The sequence below is a fragment of the Chelmon rostratus genome, chromosome 16 (assembly GCF_017976325.1).
Source record: "Chelmon rostratus isolate fCheRos1 chromosome 16, fCheRos1.pri, whole genome shotgun sequence".
In the NCBI taxonomy this organism is placed as follows: domain Eukaryota; kingdom Metazoa; phylum Chordata; class Actinopteri; order Chaetodontiformes; family Chaetodontidae; genus Chelmon; species Chelmon rostratus.
This window is the reverse complement of record NC_055673.1, coordinates 24,050,344-24,076,484: the sequence shown is the minus strand read 5'-3', so window position 1 is coordinate 24,076,484 and position 26,141 is coordinate 24,050,344. Positions and strand designations below refer to the sequence as shown.

Here is a 26,141-nt window from a genome sequence, read left to right as displayed (position 1 = left end):
AGGAAGAGTGCTACGAGGCAATTTTTACATCGAGGTCACAGCGACGCCTTGGCCCGCAGCAGGACTTTTTCCTGACGAAAGACAAACCACTGGAAAACAAAGCATCATTTTCTGAGGCTGCTTTTTGATGGCAAAACCCACCAGTCATGAACCAGTGATTTGGCGTGTTTTCGTCTATTTTCTACAAATCATGACTACTGTGCAAATCACAGGCTTCCATTTATTAGGGCTTTGCTGAAAAAAAATGTTTTTTTAACATTCAAAGCTTCTGAAGATTTTCAATGATCTCCCCCCAAAAAGAAGGAAAAAAGATCCTATACAAAAAATCGTTGACTTGAATAATGCGATTCGTTGGATTAAATGAGTCTTTTCTCCTGACATCAACTTTACTTAATTAATATAAGTCACCAGTTTCGTCAAAATACGTATAAATATCGCTCTGTTACAGCCGCCTCTTTCTGTCTATAGTCACACTCTGTAGTCTCACTCAATGTCCCGCCCACAGCATCTGATTGGTTACAGGTCACAAGTAATAGCCTATCAACACTGAAGGCTCCTCTGCACAGACAGACGAAGAGCAACGCATTTGCAGACTGGAGCTGCTCTGGTGAGCGAGCGGAGCTGTGTTTCGAAGGTAAGGCAGCAGATATATCCTGAAGTTGGAATAAACATCACAATCCTCAAAGCTGATGTTGCAAAACCACCGCGGGCTTGTGCTCTTGCAAATATTTATTTAGAATGTGAAAGTCAACGTTGTGAATAAAGCTTCGAAGCTTCAAATGATTGGCTACAGCCGTTCCATTTACTTCCATCCTTCACGAAATCGACATTATCTGTAAACTTTCCATGATTTGCACCTCCTGGAGGTGAAACAAAGCCCGTTCGCTGCGTTTTCTGTCCTCCGTGTGTCACTGTCAGCTGCCGTGTGATTGGAACCTGCGAGTTGTTTTTCTAAATGTGAACAACTAAATGTGCAGGCTTCTCCTCCATCATGGCGGTGCGTCATGTGTGTGGCCAAACATGCAAATGGATGCTTTCATTTGCAGCACTGCACCGCGGCATTAACAGCACCTGCACTGACACTGGATTTGGCAAAAAAAGTCATGTACGCTGGAGTGTCAGTGACTGTAATTCAGACAGAGATTTAATTGGCCTCGTTATCACTTAATCAGCTTCCTATTAGCAGATTATTCCTGCTGGTGTCGTTCTATCGTTTCCCCTCATCTATTGTATCATGGTGCTGTGGCTGCCACCGCTCTAATCTGCTCACTCTGTCCTTCTGTAACGTCTCTGTTATCCTCCTCGCATCGACAGCAGCCTCTTTAATACAGGGAGGAGTCTTAATGATGGCACAATGTGGCCCTCCCCGCCACTACTTCTTCTTCTCTAATTAATTTGTGGCGCAGCTGCAGAGCCCAGTCGTCGCCTCCATTTGCTGAGAGGAAAACATAAGCAGCTCCTGCAACCTCTCGGCCGAACATCCACCTTTAATGAGCCAGAGAGCACCGCTGAGAATGGCGCTGATGAGCCAATCAGGGTCGGCCTTGCGCTGCGCGTCAGTAACTGGCACCCCACACCCTTCCCCTCCCTCTCCCCCTCCCCCCGGCCACTGCCGCCGCCAACTGCCTTTACATAATATAATGACTGTTTCGGTCAGCTGCTACACAAGCCACACACTCTTTCTCCCTCCCTCTTTCTCCTCACCCCCCCCTCTTCCATAATCCCTCCCACCACCTCCCATCCACCCCACCCCTCTTGCTTTGGGCACTCTGCCAGGCCAATGTAATAAAGGAGAAAGAAAAGAAAAAGACATGGTCGGAGAGGTAGAAAGAGACAGGGTGGAGGTTGATAGAGGGCGAACGTAGCTCCACCCAGAGCCAAAACCACAGTTCTCTGAGAGCCAACACCAAGACAAAGTTGGACAGGTAGACATCCTTATCAAAAATGTGACAAAAGACTCCTCACGCCGGTAACACAATGCTTCCATGGTGTGGAGAACCGAGGAAGAGGTCCTCTGTCATGAAACGGCAGATAGATGGTGTCCAGACATCCACGTACAACACAGCATTCCAACAGAAACCCCTTCTCCTGCTCCAGCTGTACAGTACCACAAAGAAACCCCTCCCTGATCCTCTACCCTCCCCCAATTCCTCAAACCCTCCGTCTTTTCCTCCCCCCTCTTTCACTGTAAAAATAAACACATGCTTACTTTCAGGGGCCCCTTAAATGTAGCCAGAGCTGAGGGCTTCATTTGTTCATATTACACCAGCCAATCAGAAGTGGATATAGAGTCCGTAGGCATGTGTGCACGGGTGTGTGTGTGTGTGCGTGTGTATGGGGGGTAATAAAGGAGTGACACAGCCAAGACACACTGAGAGAGGAGGGATTTTATTCTTCATCTTGCACTATCCTCGCTCTTTGTGTGTAGGCTGTGTGTGTGTGTGTGTGTGTGTGTGTGTAGGGCTAGAAAGGAGGCAGAGATGGCAGCTCTCTCCTGACATAATGCCAACTCTTAATTCCCTCCTCCCATCCCCCAACACACACAGCCTACACACACACACCATGTTCTTTATGCACAGAGCTGTCGATCAGATGGCTGCTGCTAAAATGTCCTCCTTATAGAATTAAAGCAGGGGCCTTTCGTCACACTCAGACTCCTCCTGTAGGTCCACAACACAGAGCTCCCTCCTGTCCTGTCCTGTACTGGTCTGTCCTGGTCCGTCCTGTGTGGCTCAACACCAGGTTAACACCGTTTGTCAAACGGGCCCATTGTCAGCTGACCGAGTGTAATGGTAATAAGGCCATTTGCAACAGCACTGAGGAATCTGCTGCTCATTTCACGCATGATCTGCATCATGACAATTCATTTGGCTGATGCAACTCCTCTCCTCCCAGTCCGCCTTCTGTCTCTCCACCACCTCCACCTTCTCCTTTTCCTGGACTCTGCTTTCTACACACGACCGGGGAAGCGTTCTGTTTCATTTTTCAACAGTTTGATTCATTGGTGGATGTCAGGCTTATCACTGAGGTGCAGGAGCCAGATGTGTCAGCCCTGATTTCCCATCTCTACCTAAAGACAAAAAGAGAAAAAGAAAAAAGAAAAAACTGTGCAACTACTGATCCGGTGCTGCGAATCACCAACCGCCTCCATTTGCGCCATTAATCCTACCGTCAAAATGGTGGTGATGGGTGCAAAATGGCGGCTGTGGCACAAACTGGCAGGACCTGAACCCGAATCAGTATCATTTAAGGCTACACCCACTTATTCTCTGATTTTGATATTCTCAGAAAACCTCTGTTGACCTCTGTTGTTGAAAAGTGCTGTTGTCAGGGCACGTGTACTGGTAAAGACATCAGGACTGCGTTAAAGGGGTCCTGATGTTTAAGGTGATGCTGGAGAACAGATAGTAAAAGCAGAACCGGGATGACCCAGTGGTTTTTATCGGACTACCCTGCACTGCCCTCCTTGCTGCATCAACACGCTGGCGTTCAAACGAATGAGAGGGCTGCGTTTTTTTCACGCAGGGCTAAAGTTGGTATGGCCGCCGTACATGCCAGAGTTGCTTTGTGTGTCCATCGACAGGAGAAGGGTGACGGCTTTATCTGATACCCAGATGAGCTTGACTAACTTTCTGCTGTTGCTCCACGTCTAGCCATGCACTGATCTTGACACTGGCTTCCTTTCATTTAGGTAAACAAACAGACGTATACAAAACTAATGCTAAATGCTAAAGGCTGAGGGTCATCATTCACTGTAAATCACAAAATGCTCTTCACATTCATATCTCCACTCTCACCGTCTCTCCTGTGGTGTCTGCCGTCTTGAGAATGGCAACATCATCATATTATTATGTATAAAATAAATATTGTGTTCAATGTTTGAAGGGAAACTTTTTCGATTTGCAACTAGCTGTGTATCATTACGACATAATGAGGCGGCTCTACCGTTATCCTGCTCTGCCTCACCTCAGCTCTGTTTCACTGGTACATCAGTGTGATCTCTAAGTGCTTTAAAAGTGTGATTATTCAACAGAGGAGATTTACTGTAAAGTTTAATGTAAGATGGGAACAAAACGTCTGACAAGGCCAGTCTCTTGCGCGATGCCTGTAGCCCACATTAGTCAGTATCATACAGAGTAGCATGAAGGCAGCCATCAGCAGTTCTTCCTGCCGGCATGTAGGTCATCTTAATTGTCGCAGTGCTGAGCTCAAGGCTGTGTGTGGTTGGACTTTGTGCTGAGGTCACACAGGGTGAACAGCAGAAAGCTCTGCTCTTGGTCCCATCCTTTTCTCACTGTACATGTTAGCTCTGGGCCTCCTGCTCAGCCAGTTCAATTGCATCTCTCACCACTGCTACGCTGATGACATGCAGATGTATTTTTCAGTTAAGTAAAACGACATGGGTAATAATGGGGCAGTCCATGACTGCCTGACAGATATTAAGGAATGGATGTCAATTTCCTTTCCAATTCAGACAAAACTGAGGTTCTTCTTACTGGTCCTGTTAAGTTTGTCTCTGAAGTGATTGGGACTGGCCTGCTCTAGTAGAAATGGCAGGTAAAGATAGCAGAGCGAGGGGAAAGAGCTGCACGGGAGATGCTCCCGGTAGCCTCGCACACTGGAGCTGTAATGGTTCGTGCATTACAGCAGTCACAGTCCCAAGCAGGCACCAACACGCAGGCTACACAGTGTGTAAATGAATGTGTGGAGGGCCCTATGGAAACTGGAGATGTTTTATTTTTTTTCAAATTCCATATTTTCCATGTTTTCATTTTCCTGAATTCTTTGTTTTATGATTTTAGCACATTTTGTCATCACAAAAAGTGTTTAATCATGTGGTGGATGGATAACATTTCAACAGGTCAATATGAAATATATAAATGCAGCTCAAACACAGCGAGTAGGTGGGTCTGATGGAGGCACCAGGAACAGACGTAGCTTTCTCCTTTTCCACAGAACATCTGACTGCAGAGTCATACAGCCATGAGGTCTTCAGTGAACTTGCATCTGCCAATGTGGTCTCACCTCTGACAGTTTGTTGAAGTGATGAGCTCTCGCTCATGCGCTGCCTGCCTCTCTCTCCCTCTCTCTCTCAGAGGACCTCTGCCACATGACTGTGTGTGTGTCGCTTGTGTGACACAAGCATTCCACTTCCACTTCTGTGTAAAAATGCTATAATGCTAGGCAAAGCCCTGTTTAATTGTATGCACGTTGTAGATTCAGACTGATTCCATTTTTCTTATTAAATTCTGTGATTCCATCCCATGTCGGCCCCTATGTACATAACGAGGAACCAACTTATGAATGCTGGCTTAAGTTCTGCCTGGAAGCTTTTAGCTGTATGCCGTTCCACTGACGCACATTCATTGGCATCATCCAGATGAAAAGAAAGTTTAGGGACTGTCTGTAGTTCACAAGAGTCACATGGAAAATCAATGTTTTGATACATCAATTAAACATCATTAGTGTATAATCACCTGAAAATTAGAATCAAGTTTTTGTTACCTGAGAATGAGCTCTTTATGTCTACAGAGAGCACGTCCTCTTCTATTGAGTCCACCATGTTTCTACAAAGACAAACTGAACAGTTGCTCCAGAGAGTGCTTTTCATGGGCTATGGAGGGGAGGATGAAGCAAGGGGTGTTCAGTTGTTTGCAGTTGAGTGTGAGGGTGTGTGACTCTTTGCTAAAGCTGACAATCAGCAAATAACCTGTGTTATCTGTCTCATATAAATATTTTCAATGGAGGCAGAACCAGGTTGAGTACCACCATGTCACCCACGTGACAACACGAGGAGGGCCTCCAATGGCAAGAACTTTGGCTAGGACTATTAAGTGTGGTAACCGCTTGACAATTGTACCGCGGTCCGGGGTGGGGGGGTGTATGCAGATTGTTTATATTGTAAATATACAAATAAACGTAAAGCCACTGTGGACTCGTATGCAACTCATCGTAACATTGTGCCAACAACACTGTCTTTTAATCCAGTTTTGAAGGCTTCATCGCCTCATTAGACAGCTGGTCACCACATATGATGCAGAGCGGGCTCGGTGTGTGGGAATCACCTGTCCACAAATCCATATTTCAAGTAGGACTCCTTCTGTTGTCTGTTAAAAGCTTTCTTTTTCTAGGAAGTCGAGGGCTCTTCTTCTGTCTCTTCACTGGGCCTTTTCCCCTTCGCAAAGAAACTTTCCAAGCATGTCTGTTTTTTACTCATTTTGCTAGCTTGTGGGTTAAATTTGAGCGCTCAAGTAAAAGATTTTTCAAAATAAAAGATTGTTCAGACTTAGACAATAAATAAAACGTAAATAATTGATTATTTTTTGTGTGGCCCGGCACCAATTGATCAATTGCCCGGGGGTTGGGGACCACTGCTGTACAGGAAAGTGGCTCAAACCTTCCACCAGAAGTACTGTGGTGCATATCAAAAGCGTCCTCGTGGCTCTCCGCTCCGCTCCACGGACAATACGAACTTTTTGACGGCAACCGTGTCAACGTGAACAGAGCAGACTGATCCAGGCGGGAAGTCAGGCACGGCGACAGTATAGAGAATCTGGTCAATTTTCAAACACCCTTTGCAGACTCCTAATTACATATCAACAATTAACACAATTAACACAGACAGCAAAAGAAACCATTTAACTATGTAGCCTACTTACCCATGGTAGAAACACGGACATCAAGGCAAAACGACTAAATGAGCAGGTCAACAAAATTAGGCAGGCCAAACGCTCTGCTTCTGAAAAGCTCCTGGTGGAGTTTGACGCTGGGTGGAGGACAGAACAACACAGCAGCACAGCTGTGCCCAGTAGAATCTCTGGGTGAGTTTCACAACAACCAACTGTAGCGTTGGGCCACTTTGAAATGACACACTGACCTGCATCAATCTGTTTGTACAGTTATGTAGTTGAGACAACCCCAAAAGATGTCTTATAACCATCTACACTACATGGGCCACATTTTTATTCAATTATGTGACACGATTCTTGTAATGGTAGGAAATTATCTGCTTAGTATATGGATCTAGATTCCTGCCTCTGCCAGGGCAAAAAAGTACAAACCAGCACAACTGGTGGAGTACCAATGCAGGGGAGAAGGTGACCCAGAGAGAACAGCCGGTCCAGCAGACAGCATGGAAACTAACAGTGGTTTTATGGGGCAAGGGTCCATGGTATAAACAGTCCAGTAACTCACTCAGACCCATGTGGTTATTAAAAATAATGATGTATTATTTGTTGATATCCAGGCAGCTCATCACGTAACCCTTAAGAATGACAAAAACAGACAGCAGACTGACAGCAGCACAACACGCGACTCATCGAGCACACAGACAGTCTCACCTGTGTTTCTGTTTCACTGATGCCTTTTTGACTCAGAACAGCTGAAATAAAGTTGAGACCAGCTCATGTCCTGTCCACAGCAGAGCTCTACCTGTCCGACAGAAGCTGCTGTGTTTGTGGTAGAGTCTGCTTGTGTCTAATCATACCAACAGTCTCAGGGAACTACCAGAGGCAGCTACCATCTGGCTTCTTTAGCCAGCGCTGGAAAAGATGGAGAGATGTCCAGAACAACAAACCCCTCCCTGTGCCAACAGGAGGCAGTGGCTCAGCTCGCTGGTTCATTTTCACACACACACACACACACACACACACACACACACACACACACACACACACACACACACACACACACACACACACACACACACACACACACACACACACACACACACACACACACACAGAGGATGCCTGGCTGTAAAGGATGTTGATGACAGGGCTGCTGGGAATATGACCAAAATTTGCATATGGCCAGTTTTTGACACTAATGAGGCCAATCAGAATGGAGCCCATAGCAACAGAGTTGTAATTGGTTGTGTGGAGTGGCTCAGGAGTTGATGGTCGTGGGATACAGATTCAGAGCCAATGGGAGACGAGAGAAGGATGCTGGTGGTGTTTTGTTGTTGGTTGAATTGATTGGTGCATTGACTCCAAACAGAAGTCACATCCAGCAGGACCGCAATGTGATAATTATACACACTTTCACCTGCTGACTGTGAATACACAGCACGTAAGGCAACACACACACCTTCCACCTAGCGCTCAGACACAACGCTGCTCTTTATTAAACTAGACAACAGCTCATTGTGGGCGTTGCTATGACAACCAGTCGTCTATTTTTAAGCAGTGCCACTAATCAATTCCTGTTCTGCTGTCGCCTGAGGGGTGGGGGTGTGCATGTGCGTGTGAGGTTGGAGGGTACTGATGGGAGGGGATGGGGGGCAGTGGTAGGGGGCAAAGGGGAGGAGGAGGAGGGGTGAATGTGCAGTTGGAGACAAAGAGCATAGCAAAAGAAGTGAGAGGAAGAAACAGTGTCGGGGATTCATCTCATACCAACACACTGCAAACAGCAGAGGTCTTCATCCACACTGTCCGAACGTTTCCACGCCAACCAAACTAATGCTCAGATTATTAGTCTGTTAATCAATTAGCCACAGAAGGTTATCTGGTGATCAGTTTCATAACTGGTTAATCGCTCTGATACATTCACGTAGTATAATACAACATCGACTGGTTGCACCATTTCTGGGCTCTATCCCGCGAAAATTTCACTGCGTATAAGAGTGGAAATTTGAGTTTGTGAATGTGAGAGATGATTTCAGTTCAGAGACTGAGGTTGGCAAAATGCATTACACTGTGACTGAATCTGTTATCTCTCCTCTCTCATTAGCAAAGAGTTGCAGTGCACAAACCAGAGTTCACAGCTTCTGATTTTAGCCGAACTGAACATCTCTTTCACTGGTTAAAATAACTTAATAGTTCTGTATCAAAAATTCCACTACTTGGATCAAGTAGCTTTTGCAAAACGTGTAAAAAAGTAAAGTGTAATAGCACCTTGGCTATGAGTGTTATATCAAATCCGTTACACGTATTTAATCAACATGTCAGATCTTTTGCTGCTCATCTCAGTTTCAGGTTGTGGATACAGGTTGTCAACATTAATTAAGCTGCCACTACAAACTGTTTCTGCCTCTCAGTCAACAAAATATGATAAGATAAGATGATCTGAAGTCAAATCTGACAAAGGCTGAGAAAGCATTTGGATTTGCTTCACAAATTTGTTTTGAATTCAGATTCAATGAAATGCTACCAAACCCAACCTTAGTGAGGAGCTACACCTGATAGCCATACCATAATCACAACTCAACAATCCAACCTCCACCACGCAGGCAACCAGGCCAACTAGTGGGAGTGCAATGACAAAGTCATGATACCTTGCCAAGTCCTCACCCATTAACACATATATATATATATATATATATATATATGTAGAGAGAGAGAGAGATATTATATAAACACACACACACATAATACAATCATGCATAAGCCAAGACAAAAATGATGCATTTGTAGAAATTACAACATAGATGGATGTGGTCAGGAAACCTCATGGCAATCTGGCCATTAATTATTGATTACTGAAGTAACGATTATTTTCATCATTGAACAATCTGCCAATTATTTTCACAATTGATCGCTTTATCTTTTAGTCTAGTAGTCTGTAAAAGAGAATGTGAAAAATGCTCATCACAATTTCCAAGAAATCAAACTGACGTCTTCAAATTGCTTCTGTCCAACCACCAGCTCAAAACCCACTCATTTACAATCATAAGTAACAAAGAAAAGCAGCAAACCATTATGTTTAAGAAGCTACGACAGGAAAAGTCATATAATGATGGAAATGGACAGACATCCTCCAGAGAAGAGGCTCAAATTTTTATAGCTGCCTGCCACGTAGATGATGCAACGTGTGTGTAAGTGGAAACTTTGGCTTAAGGGTTGGAACAGGGAAAAGATCCAGTGTACATTATAAGCATTTGGGTTTGTCCTCTGGGGATCATGAATATTTACAACATATATTACAGCAAACCACAGTCTGGACAGTCTGGCCTGAGGATGTTTGGGCCACCAAATCATCAGGAGAGATCCTCTGGGGACCATGAACAAACTCCATAGAGATCTGTCCAGACTGTTCAAAGTACTGTGTCATGGAAGTGTTTTCTGGTCAGAATGACAGACATCAGCATCCAAAAACTGTCAGCATCTTGATCGTGCATCAGAAAATGATGGAATAATTGCTGAATCTGATCCATTCCTGTGCTGAACCACCTGCAAGGCAGCGAACGTGACTCCCTCTCAGTTAACCAAAAGGTTTCCTACATCTCACATGACTGTCAGTATGAAGGAAGTGTCTTTAGGAAGCTGTGAAAGGAGGACAGAAAGTTGGATTCCAATCATCATTGAGATTTGACAAAACCAATCATTCTTTGTAATTTAGTGTAACTTATGCCACATTAGATTTGATCTTATCTGATAAAAAACAGGTTGAATGATCAAGAATGCAGCTTTGCAGAGAGTGTCTGGTCTTGTAGTCTGATGGTGTCAATTTAAGAAATAAGTCCAGACTCATTTTAATGCCAAATCCAATCAAATTCATTCTGATGGGAACATGTAAGAAAAATAAACACAGCATTTGTATGTCACCAAACACATGCCAAAATAAATCAGCTCGTAAGTTAGCTGCTCAGGTGTTTGGTGCGCACTCGGCTATTGTTCGTGACCGCGAGGAGTTCGGCTTTTAGCTTGTTACTTCACTGGTTTTAGACTGAATCTCCTGCTGCTGCTTTAAATAAACTTGCAACCTGTCTGAAACAGTGTTTCCCATACACTTTGCTCCGCTCCAGTTTCACGTTGGCGCCCCCTGCATATAACCAACACTTGCGACACTGACTGACACACGTATAACCAAAACCTGTGCTTACTGACACCAAAGAAGCTCTGCAACGACAAGCAAACATAAAAAATGGAGTAATGTCAAAACCACCAATGCAATATCTTACCGAGGAGGGCTTAGTGTTGATTTTTTTTAACTGACTGGCTGTGGCTCCTCCACTAATCAAGTCTGTGGTTCAATCCCTGGCCCCCCAATTTATTAAAAATAATCACAATTTAAACTGCAATGACAATATTTGTCAGAAAAAAAAATCACAACCAGATATTTGCCCAAAATCGACTGCATTAATTTTAACACTGTACTTTAAAAAAGTGGCAAATGTTAACATAATAATAATGTAGTCAAGGAGAAAACAAGCCAGCTTAGTAGTAGTAGGACTACTGAGATCCTTTGTGGTAAAGTCAGAGCTATTTTAAGTGCTCCCTTTATGAAAGGCCAATAATAGAAAAACTACCCAATAAAAATGGAAATGGCTTTACTTTGTTCCCTGAGGTAAAACCTGGGATCCTATTTACAGAAATATGCTACTAATTGTTCCTTATGTCTGACAACAGGTGTGTGTTTCTTGTTGCTGTGGCACTCCTGCTGCCAATTAGCCTCGTGTTCCTTTAAAAAAGGCACAGGCGTCATTTTTTCTCTTCCTTCTTTTTTTGTTGTTTTGTTTTTTTGAAATTATTTATTTTTGCAAAGCACAGTGAAAACGCATTGAGCCAGTCTGAGCCGGTTTGTAACCTCAGGGTATGGAATTATCTCTTAATATGTAGCCGTTAGTGGTCAAGACGTCACACAGTAAGACAGTCAGAGAGAGAGAGAGAGAGAGAGAGAGAGAGAGAGAGAGAGAGCCAGGGTGGGAGGTGAGGAGGAGGAGGAGCAGCCCCGGTGTTTTCAGAGCAGAAAGAAGAAAATCTCTTCTTTTAAGAGCTGGCACTTTGACAAGAAAAGACTGAGTGCAGAACTTCAGACCACAGGGTGGGGCAGACACTGTTTCACCAGCCAAACGAGAGAAAAAGAAAAAAGGGAAAAGCAGCGGGAACATGAGACATTTAGTCAGAGCGAGGCACACAGAGGTAGCACAGACATCTTAAAATGGGGCTGAATGTGGCAGCCAGGAGCAGAGACAGCAACGAGCCAAAGACAATCACACACGTTAACATACAATACTGATCAGCAACACTGACCCTGACAGTCAACACCACGGAATAACACACAGCCAGAGCATCATTGTTAGGGGCTGGTGTTTTTTTAACAAATGGAGTAAATGTTACGGACGCTATTTTTACAAGAGTACAAGACACGGCAGATTAGTGACTGAGAAATGACAACTGAACACACACACACACACGCACACACAGGAGGAGATAGGCCGAGCTAAACTGAACCAAAACATAAGTCAGGGATGGAGATGTATAAAAAGACGAGCTTTCAGTCCAAAGATTCAGCAAATCTCATAGATTGGAGAAGATGAGGGTTGGGGCTAAAACAGAAGCACGATCATCTTTTGTTTCGCAGTGGAAGCAGTGGGGATGGGTAAAAGGTCGAGATTAGAGAATCAGAGTGGTCGAGAAGTTAATATGGAACGGAGCGAAGTCAAGCAGTGCCTTATATGTAACCAGCAGGGATTTGTAGTTTATTCTGATTTATTACAGGAAGTCAATGGAGGGATGCAGCAGTAATGCGGGACCATTGGCTAGTTGTAGCTAACTGCCTGGCAGGTGCATTTTGTGCCAGCTGCAGATGATCTGAGCAGCTTGTCCGAGGCATGTAGAAGGAATTATAATAATATAGACAGAAGAAAACAAAGGTGTGGATTGATAGTCGAGATCTGTAGGAGTCAATACACATCTGATCTTTGCGATATTTCTAAGATGAAGAAAACCAGTCTGGGTGAACATGACAATCAAAAGTCATATACTGACAACAATGATACCCAGATTCTTTAGTGGAAGATTTGATATTTAAGTGAAACGGACCAATAAACTGATTAACTGCAGGGGAAAGTTATCAGGTCCAATTAGGAGAATTTGTTTTGTCAGGGTTCAGGTGGGGGAAATTAAGAGACATCCAGTCTTTGGTGGCAATCATGGAGGGAGGACAGTTGGTTAAGCAGAGAAATATATGTGTGTTTTATTGACATAACACTGATATGACACGCAAATGCCCCCAACACACTGTTTAGAACATTCCAGGTAGCCTACAGGAGAGGAGAGGCAATGCCTTCTGCCTGGCCCTCCTCTCGCACCGTGCACAGGCAATCAGTGTGTGGACATGTGGTCAGACTGTAGCCGTGACGACGACCACGCAATTTTGATTGCTTATGTGTGATGCATTTGTTTTAAACAAATATAAGAATAGAATTAACTGCATTTTTTTCAATAGCTTCCACACCATGTGACCCAGTGACTCCTGATCAATATCAATGTTATTGCTGCACTGGACAAATAGGACACATCTTTTTATTGGATTAAAGTGCTTCTTTTATGTTATATTCATACTTCTACTAAAATTCAGGACTCGTGTGACCCACGTCTTGGTATCTTTTACTGGTCACATTGGAAAGCTTCAGTTTCTCCATCAGGCTCTGTGCCAATTTTTTTAATCATAAATAAAGTAATAAAATAATTTTCGTTACCTGACAATGAGCTCTTTATATCTACAGAGAGAGTGAGTCCTCTTCCACAGAGTCAAGACATCAAAGATGGTCTCTGGTTGCAGTTTGTTCTCCAGCTCGTCTCTGTTGTACATCGTTATGAACTGAATCTCTTGAGTTTTGGACTTTTGGGTGGACAAGCAAGACATCTGAACGTCATTTTGAGCTCTTAAAAACTGTGATGGACATTTTTTACAACTTTATGACATTTAATAATCAACCGTGATTAAAATAACCGTTAATTGCTGCTCTAAATAGTCACAAAATGTGGATTTATGTCTAATCAAAGAAAACGTTATCATAGGACTCTCAGCAGACAATCAATGCCACATCAGTTTGTGATAACTGCTGCTACAGACATATTGTGGTCAGTATTGAGCTCAACACCGGGTTCTAATTCTCCCCATCAAGCTGGTAACAAGAACTATTTAGAACTTCAGCAACTCTACAAGTCTAGTGCAGCAAAATGTTCCATCTCGTCACATAAACTGTTGACGACCTGAGTTAGTTTACCAATTAGGGCTGGAATGTCTAGCTGAACTGTCAAGGTACCGGAGACATGGTCCAATGCATGCAGCCGCACACAGACTACACAGAATACCATTGATAACAAACGCTGAAATGTATCAACTAAAACAGTCTTGTACAGAGGAATCCTCCTCCTCCTCCTCCTCCTCCTCCTCCTCCTCCTCCTCCCCTCGCCTAAACCAGCTGGTGGCGACCTCCACTGCATCTCTGTTGTTCTCAACCTGAAGCTACTGAACTTCCATTCTGAAAGAGTTAGTTTTACTATTTTGAGTCTTTTGTTTGAAACTTAAGTGTTGCCTCACATGAAGCAGTTGTTTTTGTTCATATGGAAGTTCCCAATATAAGAAAATAATCCAACGGGATGAAGGTCCAGTATGGTTCTATTAAACCACTTCCTAACTGAATTTACATCACAACTACTATTCCGTGACATGAAATTCCATATACCTTGATGGACAATTTTGGCCATATTGCCTGCTCCAATCCTAATGATAACCACACAATATGAATAGAAAGGAATGAAGTATCTGTATACCCTCAGTACCACACACAGCTGCTGGTTAACTGACCAGAGTGGCTACAACAATCTCCAATTTCAGTTCCTGCTGACAGTTGAGTGCTTTTACTAATTTGTGAGCATGAATTGATTCATTTGACATCATGAATGAACTCATTGGTGTGCACCAGTTATTAATCCAAGCACAAAAATGTGTTTTTTCTTTTTCCTTATGACACCTGCAAGCCTCCTTCATTTCAAGTAGTTCTTAACACATCTATTAACTACTTTAAAGCCATTATGAATTACTTGTACACGTGTACAAACAGCACATAAATGTTGAATTTGTTTCGGGGGTAAAATAAAAGTGCCATTCCACAAGAAATGCATTTCAAACACTACTGTATATTTTGGTGTAACACCATCTCAGCTCATAGTGCAACATGTAGGGCTTGAGTCACTGTGCACTACAAGACCCACCACTGTGCATTCTGTGTATATCAACTGGTGTTTTGTCAGTGTCCCATCTTAGTAAAATCTAAATCTGCAGATCACTGCTCATAAAGAGACCATCCATGTTTTGTCAGGATGTAATTTGTAAAGATTTCATTGGGTGCTACTGCAGAACTGCCCAATTATTCATCCCCAGTCGTCGATCCTGCCTGTGCCCTTCACAGGCTTTTCACAGTGCACTTAGCCCAGGGCTAAATGCATTCTTAGAACCTTCTTAGCCCGGGGCTAAGGATATGCAGTGTGAAAAGCCCTTCAGTATACAGTGAGCATTAGGACAATTGCATTCAGACAAGTTGACTGGGGTGACCTTGTGCAGCACCTGGCTAAATGCAGTACAGCAATGCAGCAATGATCTGTACACTGCTTATTCACTGGCTGGATTAGTCACAGCTGCACTACCACTGACTTCTGGGCCATTTCTCTCAACCCTGAGACAAATAAAACAGCAATTTCCCCATCCCCTTTCATTTTACTACAGTTAGCACACCGCCACTCCCTGCTTTATTGTTTTACACACATTCATTAACATCACACAAATCAATTAGTGCCAAGATACAGGTTACCCACTCCAAAAACATTTTTTCTTATGAAGAGTTCATTATGCAGTTTTCTCTCTTCTCAAACACAAGGTGATGCACACAGACTCGTCTGAGCTCTTTGCAAGAGAATCCGACCTCACTGTCATTCAGCAGGTCTTCAGTTACACATCAAAACATGACTCTTCCAATTGTAAGATTACTATGGAATTCCATACATTCCCACATAATCACTTATTAATCATGTGCATTTGTTAATAGTTTTTGATGTCCAGACAAAATCCTGATCAGAGTCCTGTAGTGTTTGGTATTTGCTGATGGCCATGTTTACATAGCAGCAGAACGTATGCAATATTGATTAAATATGTATCTGACAAAATGAAATAACAGCTGTAGCCTACTGACTTTGCCAACTTTGTTTTTCACAAGCTATGTGATCCAAATACTGAGAATCCTGATTCATTGCGATTACGTCGGTCAGTGTGACTGCAGAAGCACTCGGTACACTCTCAGTGTACAGTGGTGATGCAGAGATGAGTTTCTTCTATCACAAATGATCTGTGACTGTGTGGCGATCTGTGCCTTTAACGCCCCTGCGTCGCACGCGCACATGCACGCACAACTTCCCTACCACCACCATAGTCGGTTAGCTTGCCCGTCTCTATAGCAACGGGCCAAAAAAGTCTGCATTCATAGGTCCTCTGCTCTATAGAGCCGGATTATTCTCAAACTTCATCCTGCACTTTGCTAATCTGCATCACCTAATCTAATCTAATCACCTGCAAAATATCTGGCCGACTGCAGCAGACTGGCTGGACTGCAGGGGGTTAACTCTGGGTTAACTTTTTGAACGCAGCACTTACTGTAAAATAATCCATGATAAACCATGATAAACTACTAAATTTTGTGCGTTTTGAGTTTTTTATTGTCTGCTTGTGCTATTGTGATACCTGGTTGTTAGGTTGTTGATATTCCAAGGCTCGTGCACTGAGCGGCATGTACCTTGTGTAGGGTTGACTGTAAGGACAGAACTGAAAATACAGTCTTCGTCAGACTTCAACTTCAAATCCCAGCTCCTTGTCAAACCGTGACATGTCAGTACAGACAGCTGCAGCAGAGAGACAACAGACGACTTTCATTTTGTTCTGTCATCAAGTCACTCACAGAATTAAAATCAATTTGCGACAGCTGATATGACCTGTTGCTGTCATTTGTCGTTTTAACCAGTGAAAGTGACCAGCGCTGGCTCAACTGCTCGCTGAATGTTCTGTACACTGCTCTTTGCTCATGACAAAGAGAGTGAGTGTAGGAGCTTAGCGAATCTGTGTGACATTATTTTGCCAAACTAGGCATCAGCCTAATGCACTGGTGCTCAAAAAAAGTTCACATTGCCACACTCTATTTTTCACATGCATTTATGAGCAAAATGTTGCAGTGTAGTCTGACGCAAAGGAGAGCAGCTCTGCTACGCTAACAGGATGAGGTGGACAGACCACATCAGAGTTCAGTAAAGATCAGCAATTCATCTGCTTTATTTTATCTGATCCCAGATAGGCCCCTATACTGATCCTTAAGATCAGCTCAGAACAACGGTGCTATTAGTTTTTGTGCCTTGCAGATGTGACAGTTCTGCTTCTGGCTTGCACTTACTCCTGTAATGTCAGAATGATACTGTATAATGTAGACCATCAACACCATTAACTCTGGCCTCAAAAATGACCAGAGTTGAACTTAACAGCACTCAGAGAGTTCAATGTGTTTATTTTAATAACATAAAAAGTTAATTAGTTTATTTCCACCTGGATATGCATCAAAATACACACAAACAGGATTTCTGAAGAATACTTAACGCTTCATCAATCAATATTTCTATATTAGCAGTGGATCAAATGATTGGCAGTGAGTGTGAAAGGTGTCACTTGTAGTGATGAACCCACAGAGAATTACCACCCAGCTGAGCATTTTAGCCTCTTTTAGCTAGCTGTTGCGGTTGTACAGCCCACACATTCTTTTTGGAGCTGAAAATTGGCTACAAGCTTTAAAAACCCACTGCACACTACCTGCTCAGCACCAAACAGCAGACAGACACAGTCAGAGGCAGGCTGCGGGACATATGGAGCTGCTAAACAGACTTGGGCGAAGCCATCTTTAATGTTATTAGTGACACCTGAGCGTTTCTACCTATAACAAGTCACAATGCCTGCTGAAGGGGGACTATGAAGGTTTGGAGGAAATACTCTAACAACGGCACGTGCCATAAGTACCCTTTATAGCTTCCTGTCTGTGTAGTCAACACCATTACCAAATATGACCTCCTCAATGAGTAACAATGGGTCTGTGTACAGACAAATTACAAATACAGACATTTTATGGCACATCTTTGTCAGCACTAGAGGCTGACATTTTCAGAAATCCTGTGGGTCATGCGATTCCTGTGGGATTCCGGCGGGATGGGAGTCAGTTTCACTATTCATCGCGTGACTGGGACAGAACAGGAATAAAAAAAAGTCAAAGGGAGCAGGCGGGACGGGAATCATAATAATAGCCTGGGTCAGGTTTTCTACATAAATATGAGGTTCTAACATGAATAAACACTTTAAGCATAAAGCTTCTTGTTCTGTCAGTCATTACTGTACCTCAGCATAGCTACAAAAGGTTGTATCTACAGCAATCTAAGCAATGATTTTAATGCATGACCTGGCATTCCGACCATCTCTGTCACAGCTTTGTCTGCACAGCCTCATTGAGCTCTAAATGTATGAAAACTTTGAGAGCTCAGAGGGAGGAAGAGGCCTAGAGGACTGGTTATATTACGGACCGAGAATGGTCAAACAAAGTACTTGATCCAAGAGCAGATTGTTGAGGGCTTCGTGGTGTACAGACTCACAGAATGATGTTAAGACAGGTGAGTATGTACAACTACAGAGACAATTACAGTGGCACTTCTTTCATTTCTGTAGCCTAATACTGCTTGTTGCACCCACTGTGCTGTCTATAGCTTTGTTTTTAATGTTGTTGGTCATTTGTGTTTAATTGTCTGAGTTCTTTCCTCTCTTCTCTTCTAGTGAGGCTATACAGAAGACAGCCGGTGTATGTTTAGAAGTGATCGTCAGTGGTATGCACAGGCTGTGAAATCGGTCTGTCTGGAATATATCGCTGGTTTGGACATCAGGGCTTGGTGGCGTGACGGGATGTTGTTGGATTGACACTGAATGCAACTGCAGCCTAAAGGTACTCTTCAATTTAACAGTAGCATGATCATCATTACAAGATGAGCCCCCTGTCACACACACACACACAAACACACACACAATCATTTATAAAATTGTGATGCAGTAATGTTTACTCAGAGTACATTTGAACTAACTTAAAGGTAAGATAGATAGAGGTGTTAAAATTTACTTAAAGTATTTTCAATGTAGTAAATTTCAGTAAGAGTACTTTTACTTGATTATAATACTCTAGTACGCTTTTATCTCAGTATAAAAGTAATCTAATGTTTTTCTTTAATGCCGTCATGGGATTGGGACGATGACGAGAAGCACGTGTCAGGCACTAACTCCAGTCAGAGAGAACGTCAAGCTTCAACATGCCACCCAGGTAAGAGACACCTCTGAAGGTGAGATCAGCCGAGCCGGGCCCAAGTTCTGAAGCAAATGTTTTAAAACAAAACACGCCCATCTCTCTGCCTCTCACACTGTCCCGCATATGATGCATTTAATAAAAAAACAGTGCAATATTTTCTTTTTGAATTGTTGGAATTATATCCATCCAACACATGATAGTTGCATTTATCATTTCATTTTTTAAATGACTATTTGAAAATCATAAATCATGACCCATCCCTAATGAAGACGATGGAAGAATGTGTAAAATCCTCCAAGAAAGAACTCAGTTGGCCAGTATGCACATGAAAATGGGTCCAACCTAGCTCGAACAGGTCCCTACCCTTGCATTCATAGCAGCATCTTGATCAATGCAAGTGACTGAGTGCGATAACGCAAGAGCCCCTGATGCCGTATTAAGGACGGACAGCCCTCTGTGAAATTATTTTAACTGACTAGATGATAGACACAAAATGTGTGTAAGACTGATCAAAGAGATTCAATCTCAACTGGAACTCAGCTGGCTGAGAGGTACTGCTCAGTTTTCAACAAGGAAGAGATGTTCTGGACATAATGCCAAGTTGATCAGGGACACAGGTCACCAATATATACACACACACACACAGCAGCCCGTCCACATGAATGAGCTGGAATCAAGTTCATGACATGTTGGATTCAGTCTGAACACAATCCACATCCTGCACATCACTGGCTTCATTACTTTAAACTCTTTTTAAATGACTTGGATCCTATTCTATCTATTCTATTTGCAATTTGAATTCATTTGATATTTGATGACATTGCAATTGTAAAGATTTTTTTCATTCAATGCATTACATTTAATTCATCATCATGTACTTTAAAGAGATGAATAAACAACAACCATATACCCAACCAGCCAGCAGGATCTTGGCTCTCTGAAGCTTGAATTTTTCTACTCACACATTCATTCAGGATTCAGGTTCCACTTTTGGGGATTTTACTCTTCTGTTGACTTCTTTTGGGGTGCAGCCACATAAACAACATCTAATTTCATTGTCAACATTGGAGATACGTAAGAGTTCCAAATGCTTCAATCAAACTAGGTCGCATGAACTGTGTGTCATGTGACCTTGACAGGTCTACAACGTTTTAAAAGTCCACACTGGAGAAGCCTGCTGTCATAGCCCCCTCCTGGCTGCGCCCCAGAGCTTCACCCATTCTCCTTCCAACTTCCTTCTTTTGTGTGTCTTTGTAGTCTCAACACCGTGAATCGTACAAACGGGCATAACAGTGCACCTTCCACAGTCCAGGCAGTCCAACCTTGAAGCCACTCACAGTGGTGTACTGGCTTGTTCACGTGTTGTGTGAAGATTGAAAGTTTCAACCTCGTCTACTGTCATGCCTCCACACATTTGGCCAATCACTGCATCAAGATGTGTGATTGTCAGATTCTGACCTTGGAAATGAGGTTCCAGCGGCTGTTTGATGATCTGAGAAGCGCTTGGTTTAAGCACACAGCGTGGCGTCCCCCCTGACCATTTTCTTTGTTTTTCCTTGGTGGCTAGACTCATTTTATAAATGCACATCTGGGATTTTGCATTAAAAAACATTCAAATTTGCATACACAATACATGTTCACTCCCACCACTACATTCATTTACCAAATTCGACGCAATGGTGTGCATTTCAATTAAAGAGGATGATACAAATCACATCCTCAGTCTCGACAGTGGCTTGCAGATTTAGACGATGCTGAAAACAAGAACGAATGTCTTTCTCTGCTGTTTAACATGCAGATTTAAAGCTTCATATGAAACAATCCATGGCTCAGCTGTGGTGGTCGTGTAGCACTATGCACCAATCAGGATATAGAAATGGTATTACACAAAATGTGGTTACAGCCGCGTGGTTGTTTGCTTGCCAGGCCCCTGTCAGTGAAATCTGATCAAGCCACCCCTGGTCCGGAAGAGTTTCTGACTATTTAGCTCTTAGTAAATAAATACCTTTGGCTATTTTTTCTCTGAACTTAAGCTGCCATTGTTGATTTAGTCATAAATATTTAACATTGGACAGAGAGTCTGGAGCTTTTCAGTCCAACCAAAACTACATCAGCCAAGATCACTGAACAGACTAGAATGCCAACAATACTTTGAGGTAATTATAAAACTGTGTCTTCGGTACATATTTTTGTCCACTGCTCACAAGTTTAGGTTTCAACTGTCAAAGGTCCACAAGTATCCTGCTCAAAATCAATTCTTTAATGGGTCCTCACAAAAATGTGTGTTTCTGCTGGTGTTGATGTTGACAAATGAATATTGGTTCATTTATCATTATCCCAATTATTAAGATCTGTACTGGCCTCAAAAATCCATTACTGGTCCAGCTACACTAAAAAGTACTGATGTTTCATGACGGGCTAAACCTGGAAACAGTTGTTCAATAAAGATTAATTAAGTGTTTGATAGACAGGTAACACCAGAACTGATCATTACTGACAGGATCAGTTATTTTAAGGCCCTTATTCCCTTAAAGATCCAACATGGTTTGGGTCTTTAGCAGGTGTGGGGTGGGGGTGGGGGGGGGGGTCTCAGAAGCAGGAGCCAGTGACAACGTAGCTCTACACAAGAGAAAATAAAAGGAGCATGAACAGCTTGAAATCCCTTCACAAGCAATTCCAATGCCCTTCTACATATCCACTGTGTTGTGAAAAAAATGAATAATAATATGTATTATTTCAGAAAAGACCAGCTAAATGACGGCTTAAAAACACTCACTGCGTATCCATCAACCACACTACAATACTTTAAAGGTACTGTAAAAATCTATCATAACAGTATGGCAGGCTTCATCTGTATGCTACTGGGGCAGCCAGGGGACTCTGAGCTGGAAATAGGAAGAGGAAGGATTCCATCATTGAGAATACTACAGTTCATTCACACTCTTCAACAGCAGGGACCGTTCATTCATACAGACCCACTATCACTATGTGAGTGGAGGGCTGAGTGTATCAAGGTCTGCCAACTTTTATCTCAGAACCAAAGGCTGTGGAGCTACTTTATTTCCACGCTCGGATGAAAATTTGTGAAGTGAGCACGAGGAGACGTGGCTAGAAACAAACAGCTGGCTGAAATTGATACACTGCTGCAGGTTTCATGGCAAGAAGTGACAAAGCAGTGACAACCTGTGACATGCTGTCTGTCAACTCTTCATCTCAGCAGACAAGTTTCCTGTGGCAAAATGTATGTTTTCATACGTTTACGTATTGCCCAAGCTGGCCTTATCCGAAAATGGAGTAAATGACAAAGATGCAATATATATAAACTGAACTTAAAACAACTATTTCCTCCAAACGTCTTGTAACCTGTAATGGAGGAAGGTAACATTAACATCATTTGACTGTGGAATTTTGATACACCCTCTTTCCTCACGTCACCTAACCACATCTCAAAGACTGTACAGACTGTACATACTCTCATCTAGAGAGACTATACAATACAATCACACGGACAGTGATAGCAGTCATATGTGGATCCATCTGCATGTGACTCATGTAAATCTTGAGTAGCTCTGCAGCAGCAGAGGAGAGACCAATTCTGGTCAACAGACACGAAATGAGCTCGTGTATACTGCAGAATAATAGGCAGCACACATTAAATATTGATTCCCGTTTGGTCTCTAACGTCATCCAGACATCTACCTCCGTTAATCCGCCGCTGAGGAAACAATCAAGCGCTCGGCCTGAATAAAGCCTGGCCCTTACAGTAAAATGTTGGTTATGCTGACAGGCGCCAGGCAGCCATTTAGGTGCATATGGAGCCAGTTGAGTCTCTACGTAAATGGCTGATGCATTTCGAATTTTTCTTCCTAATTGCTGAGAGCCATCAGCACCCCCGGCCTCCTCCGAGCGTGTTTAATCCGCCCCATCACACGGCTTCGCTTCAATAAAACCGTCCGAACATCTCATCTCATCCCGCTGCTCTTTAAATGAGAATTAACAAGTATTTGGAGGACCCTGGCTCTCTCTCCAGTCTGAGTTAACCCCTAGAGACTCTGGATCAAACAATGAAACGGATTGGAGGCATTCCGCACAACGTTTCCATCACAATGAAATCATAACATCTCCGTTAACAGTTCGGTTATTATCGAAACACAACCAACTGGGCAGGATTTAGATATTCACTGCTGTTTCTGCCGCGACTCCAGACCTTTAAATGTAAATTAACAGTTCGAGGCGACGGCTGCTGGTCGCCAACATGTCAGCCTGCATCAATAACTAGCAAAGCAAAGACGCTCTATTGTCTATCAGCATATCCACCGGTAGGAAAACGACACAACAGCTAGCCGTCCTGCCGCGACATGAATCCCGCCGCTGCCATTTCAAAACATCTCCCGCCGGACCCAGGCCTCGCGCACATCCTCGGACTCACCTGTGTCTCCTTTCGCCTCGGTGTGTACCGTCTCCGGGTTCACGGTCCGGTCCTGACGCGCTGCAGCGGCTCCTCACCACCAGTCCCCGGCACCGGCAGGCAGCACTGTGCCGCTGATTGGGCCTCGGCAGACGCTCACCCCCTTGGTGCAGCCAGACAGACAGCTCATTGGCCAGGCGGCGGCTCCGTGAGGACCAGACAGACAGCTGAATGGCTGTTCGTTCCCCCAGCAGATCCAGACAGACACTTGATTCGTCCTCCGAGCCTTATTACGGGACGCACTCAGACAGCTGATTGGTTGTTCATTTCCGCGGCGGAGACAGAGAGACACCTGATTGGTTGGTAGTAGTGTTGTTGTCTGTGTCTGGATGGAGAGCCATGTTAACTCCGATGGGGCTAAAGAAACAATGTGTTCGTTCACGTTGGCTAACGTAGCCGGGTCGTTACAGGCTTTCTGGATAAATTCTTGAACGTAGAGCAAGACGGCTTCCTTGACTGTAGTCAGGGATTAAAAGAAACCTGGTAGCTACATTTTTACCGGAGAAACCTGTTGTATACCGGGTTTCTAACGGGTTTCTATGCACACGTGCACGACAAAGACCCAACACAGGGCAAACATAGCTGTGACAGCAGTGCGGATGGGCGATAGGAAACGTCACTGCTCTCACCCAGACCGAGGCTGTGTGGGTGTCTGCAGTCTGTGTGCCGTCAGTCCAAACGTCCTGACAAAGAAAACTTAGGTCTGCAGCGTCATGCACTTCAAACGTGCCACGGTTCAAAAACACTGTCAGGGGCAGAATGTGACTGATCGGATGTACACAGCTTCGTGTTTTACTGTAATCAGGTTATTGCAGCGCGAATGCGTTATCTCGCTTTAACCTAATTTCTCCCTGTCCAGGTTTGTGTAGACGCAGATAATGTGAGCGATTTAACCAGCTTGGCTTGCATTGAACCAGGGCGACGTCGTAAGACGTTCACAGTGTGGGTCGTGGTCCTCTTTTGTCAAATAGCTTAGCTGTTGTAACCGCTCATTAAAAGACACCGAGAACTTTGTCTGGAGATGTTTGAGTAATGAAAAACCAAATTTTCTGAATTGTCAATTTTCGATTTGTTTTTACCTGGATGTCGCCACATGTGAGGAACAATAGAGAGCCATTATGAATAAGATGCCATGGACTTGCTGACCTACTTTGCAATTTTGCAAAAAATATTCATCATTCACATAACGAAGGATATTTTTTACTTACAGCTTTGTAGTCATGTCAGTCGATCCTTTGGTATTCTAATTTCAGACACACAACAGTGACTGTGTAAGCTACTGGTACAATATTATTATGTACATGTGGTTCATATATGACTTTATTTACATGAGGATCAAATTCATACAGCTGATTTTTGGAATTGAAAACAGGGGTTATCCACTGTCTGGTAAATCACAGTGTAACCTGTAGGTTATTGTCATCTGGAGGCATAGCCAGGCTTTAATACACATTTTTACAGGCTCGGTTACAGGCTGTGCACAATGACTAAAGTTACATGTTGCTGGTAGTGGCAGTTTATATTGACCACTGTGGAGACTGAGCCCTCTAGTGGCTTCACAGGTTTTACCTTCAAATAACAGTAAAGGTTGAATGAATTTTGAATAAGTGTGAATTTTGTTGCTGTTGTTCATCTATTTAGTTATAAAGTTCACTTGATGTTATCTTTCGGAATCGTAAGGGATCAATGGTCCTCTAAATGAATCCTCAATTATATCAATTGAACACATTCATTTATATTAAACCTGTGGCTGTTCTGTGAACCTTGTTGGTGCCACTTTAAAAGCAATTTCCAATTCAGTTATTTTATTTAACCAGAAGTCCACTCAGTCTCTGGACTGCTTCTCCTGAGAATGCTGTGTAAATGTATTGAAAACAAACAATGAACTAATAAGACAGTTGAAAAATGTCAAATGGTGGTAACAGTCTGCACAGTCTGTTGATCAAGTGTACTGCTGTCCATACTTAGCTGGTAGAGTTTACCCCTTGTAGACCTTTCCAGGTGATTCCAGATAGTGGCACTAGAATATTGGCTAATTGGAACTTTCAACTTTTTGAATGGTTAATAAAACATTGACTAATGCTGTATAGATAAGTTAGATAAGATATACTTTTATTGTCCCTGTGGGGAAATTTTTCCTGGACTCCGTCCAGCTGCAGTTTACAGGTGTAAACAGAAAAGAGAGATCCAAACAAGAAAGTACGACCAAACAAGTTGTAAACCACTAATAAGAACTTTAGGGTTGCTAGGGTTGAAAGGAGTTTATATTCCTCCAGCAGGACACTTGTTTTATCAGGTAGACTGTCCCAATGGAATTTGACATCTGACCTTCTGGTAAAGACCTGCAGAGCATCTGGACCAAAATCCATTTAATGATAAAGTAAAAATATGTCAATCTTACAGACTTGATGGATTTTTCTAAAGACCCTTTATTAATGACGCTTCCATTGCTCAATATACTACTACGTGTTTAAGGAACCTAGTTGCATGGAAAATTTGGCTCTGTTTGGAGAGTATTGATAAGATTAATTACACTAAACAATCTAATAATTCATCCACCGATATAATTTCATC

General features: G+C 43.1%; 1 protein-coding gene across 1 annotated transcript in view; it reads right to left on the bottom strand.

Annotated features, from left to right (window-relative positions):
* Window positions 1-23,617, bottom strand: part of gatad2b (GATA zinc finger domain containing 2B) — a 51,558-nt gene extending 27,941 nt beyond the window's left edge. Inside the window, exon 1 of the mRNA XM_041955795.1 lies at window positions 23,529-23,617. The gene's annotated coding sequence lies outside the window, so the exon portion shown is untranslated. The remainder of the gene's footprint in view (window positions 1-23,528) is intronic.
* Between the last annotated feature and the right edge of the window lie 2,524 nt (window positions 23,618-26,141).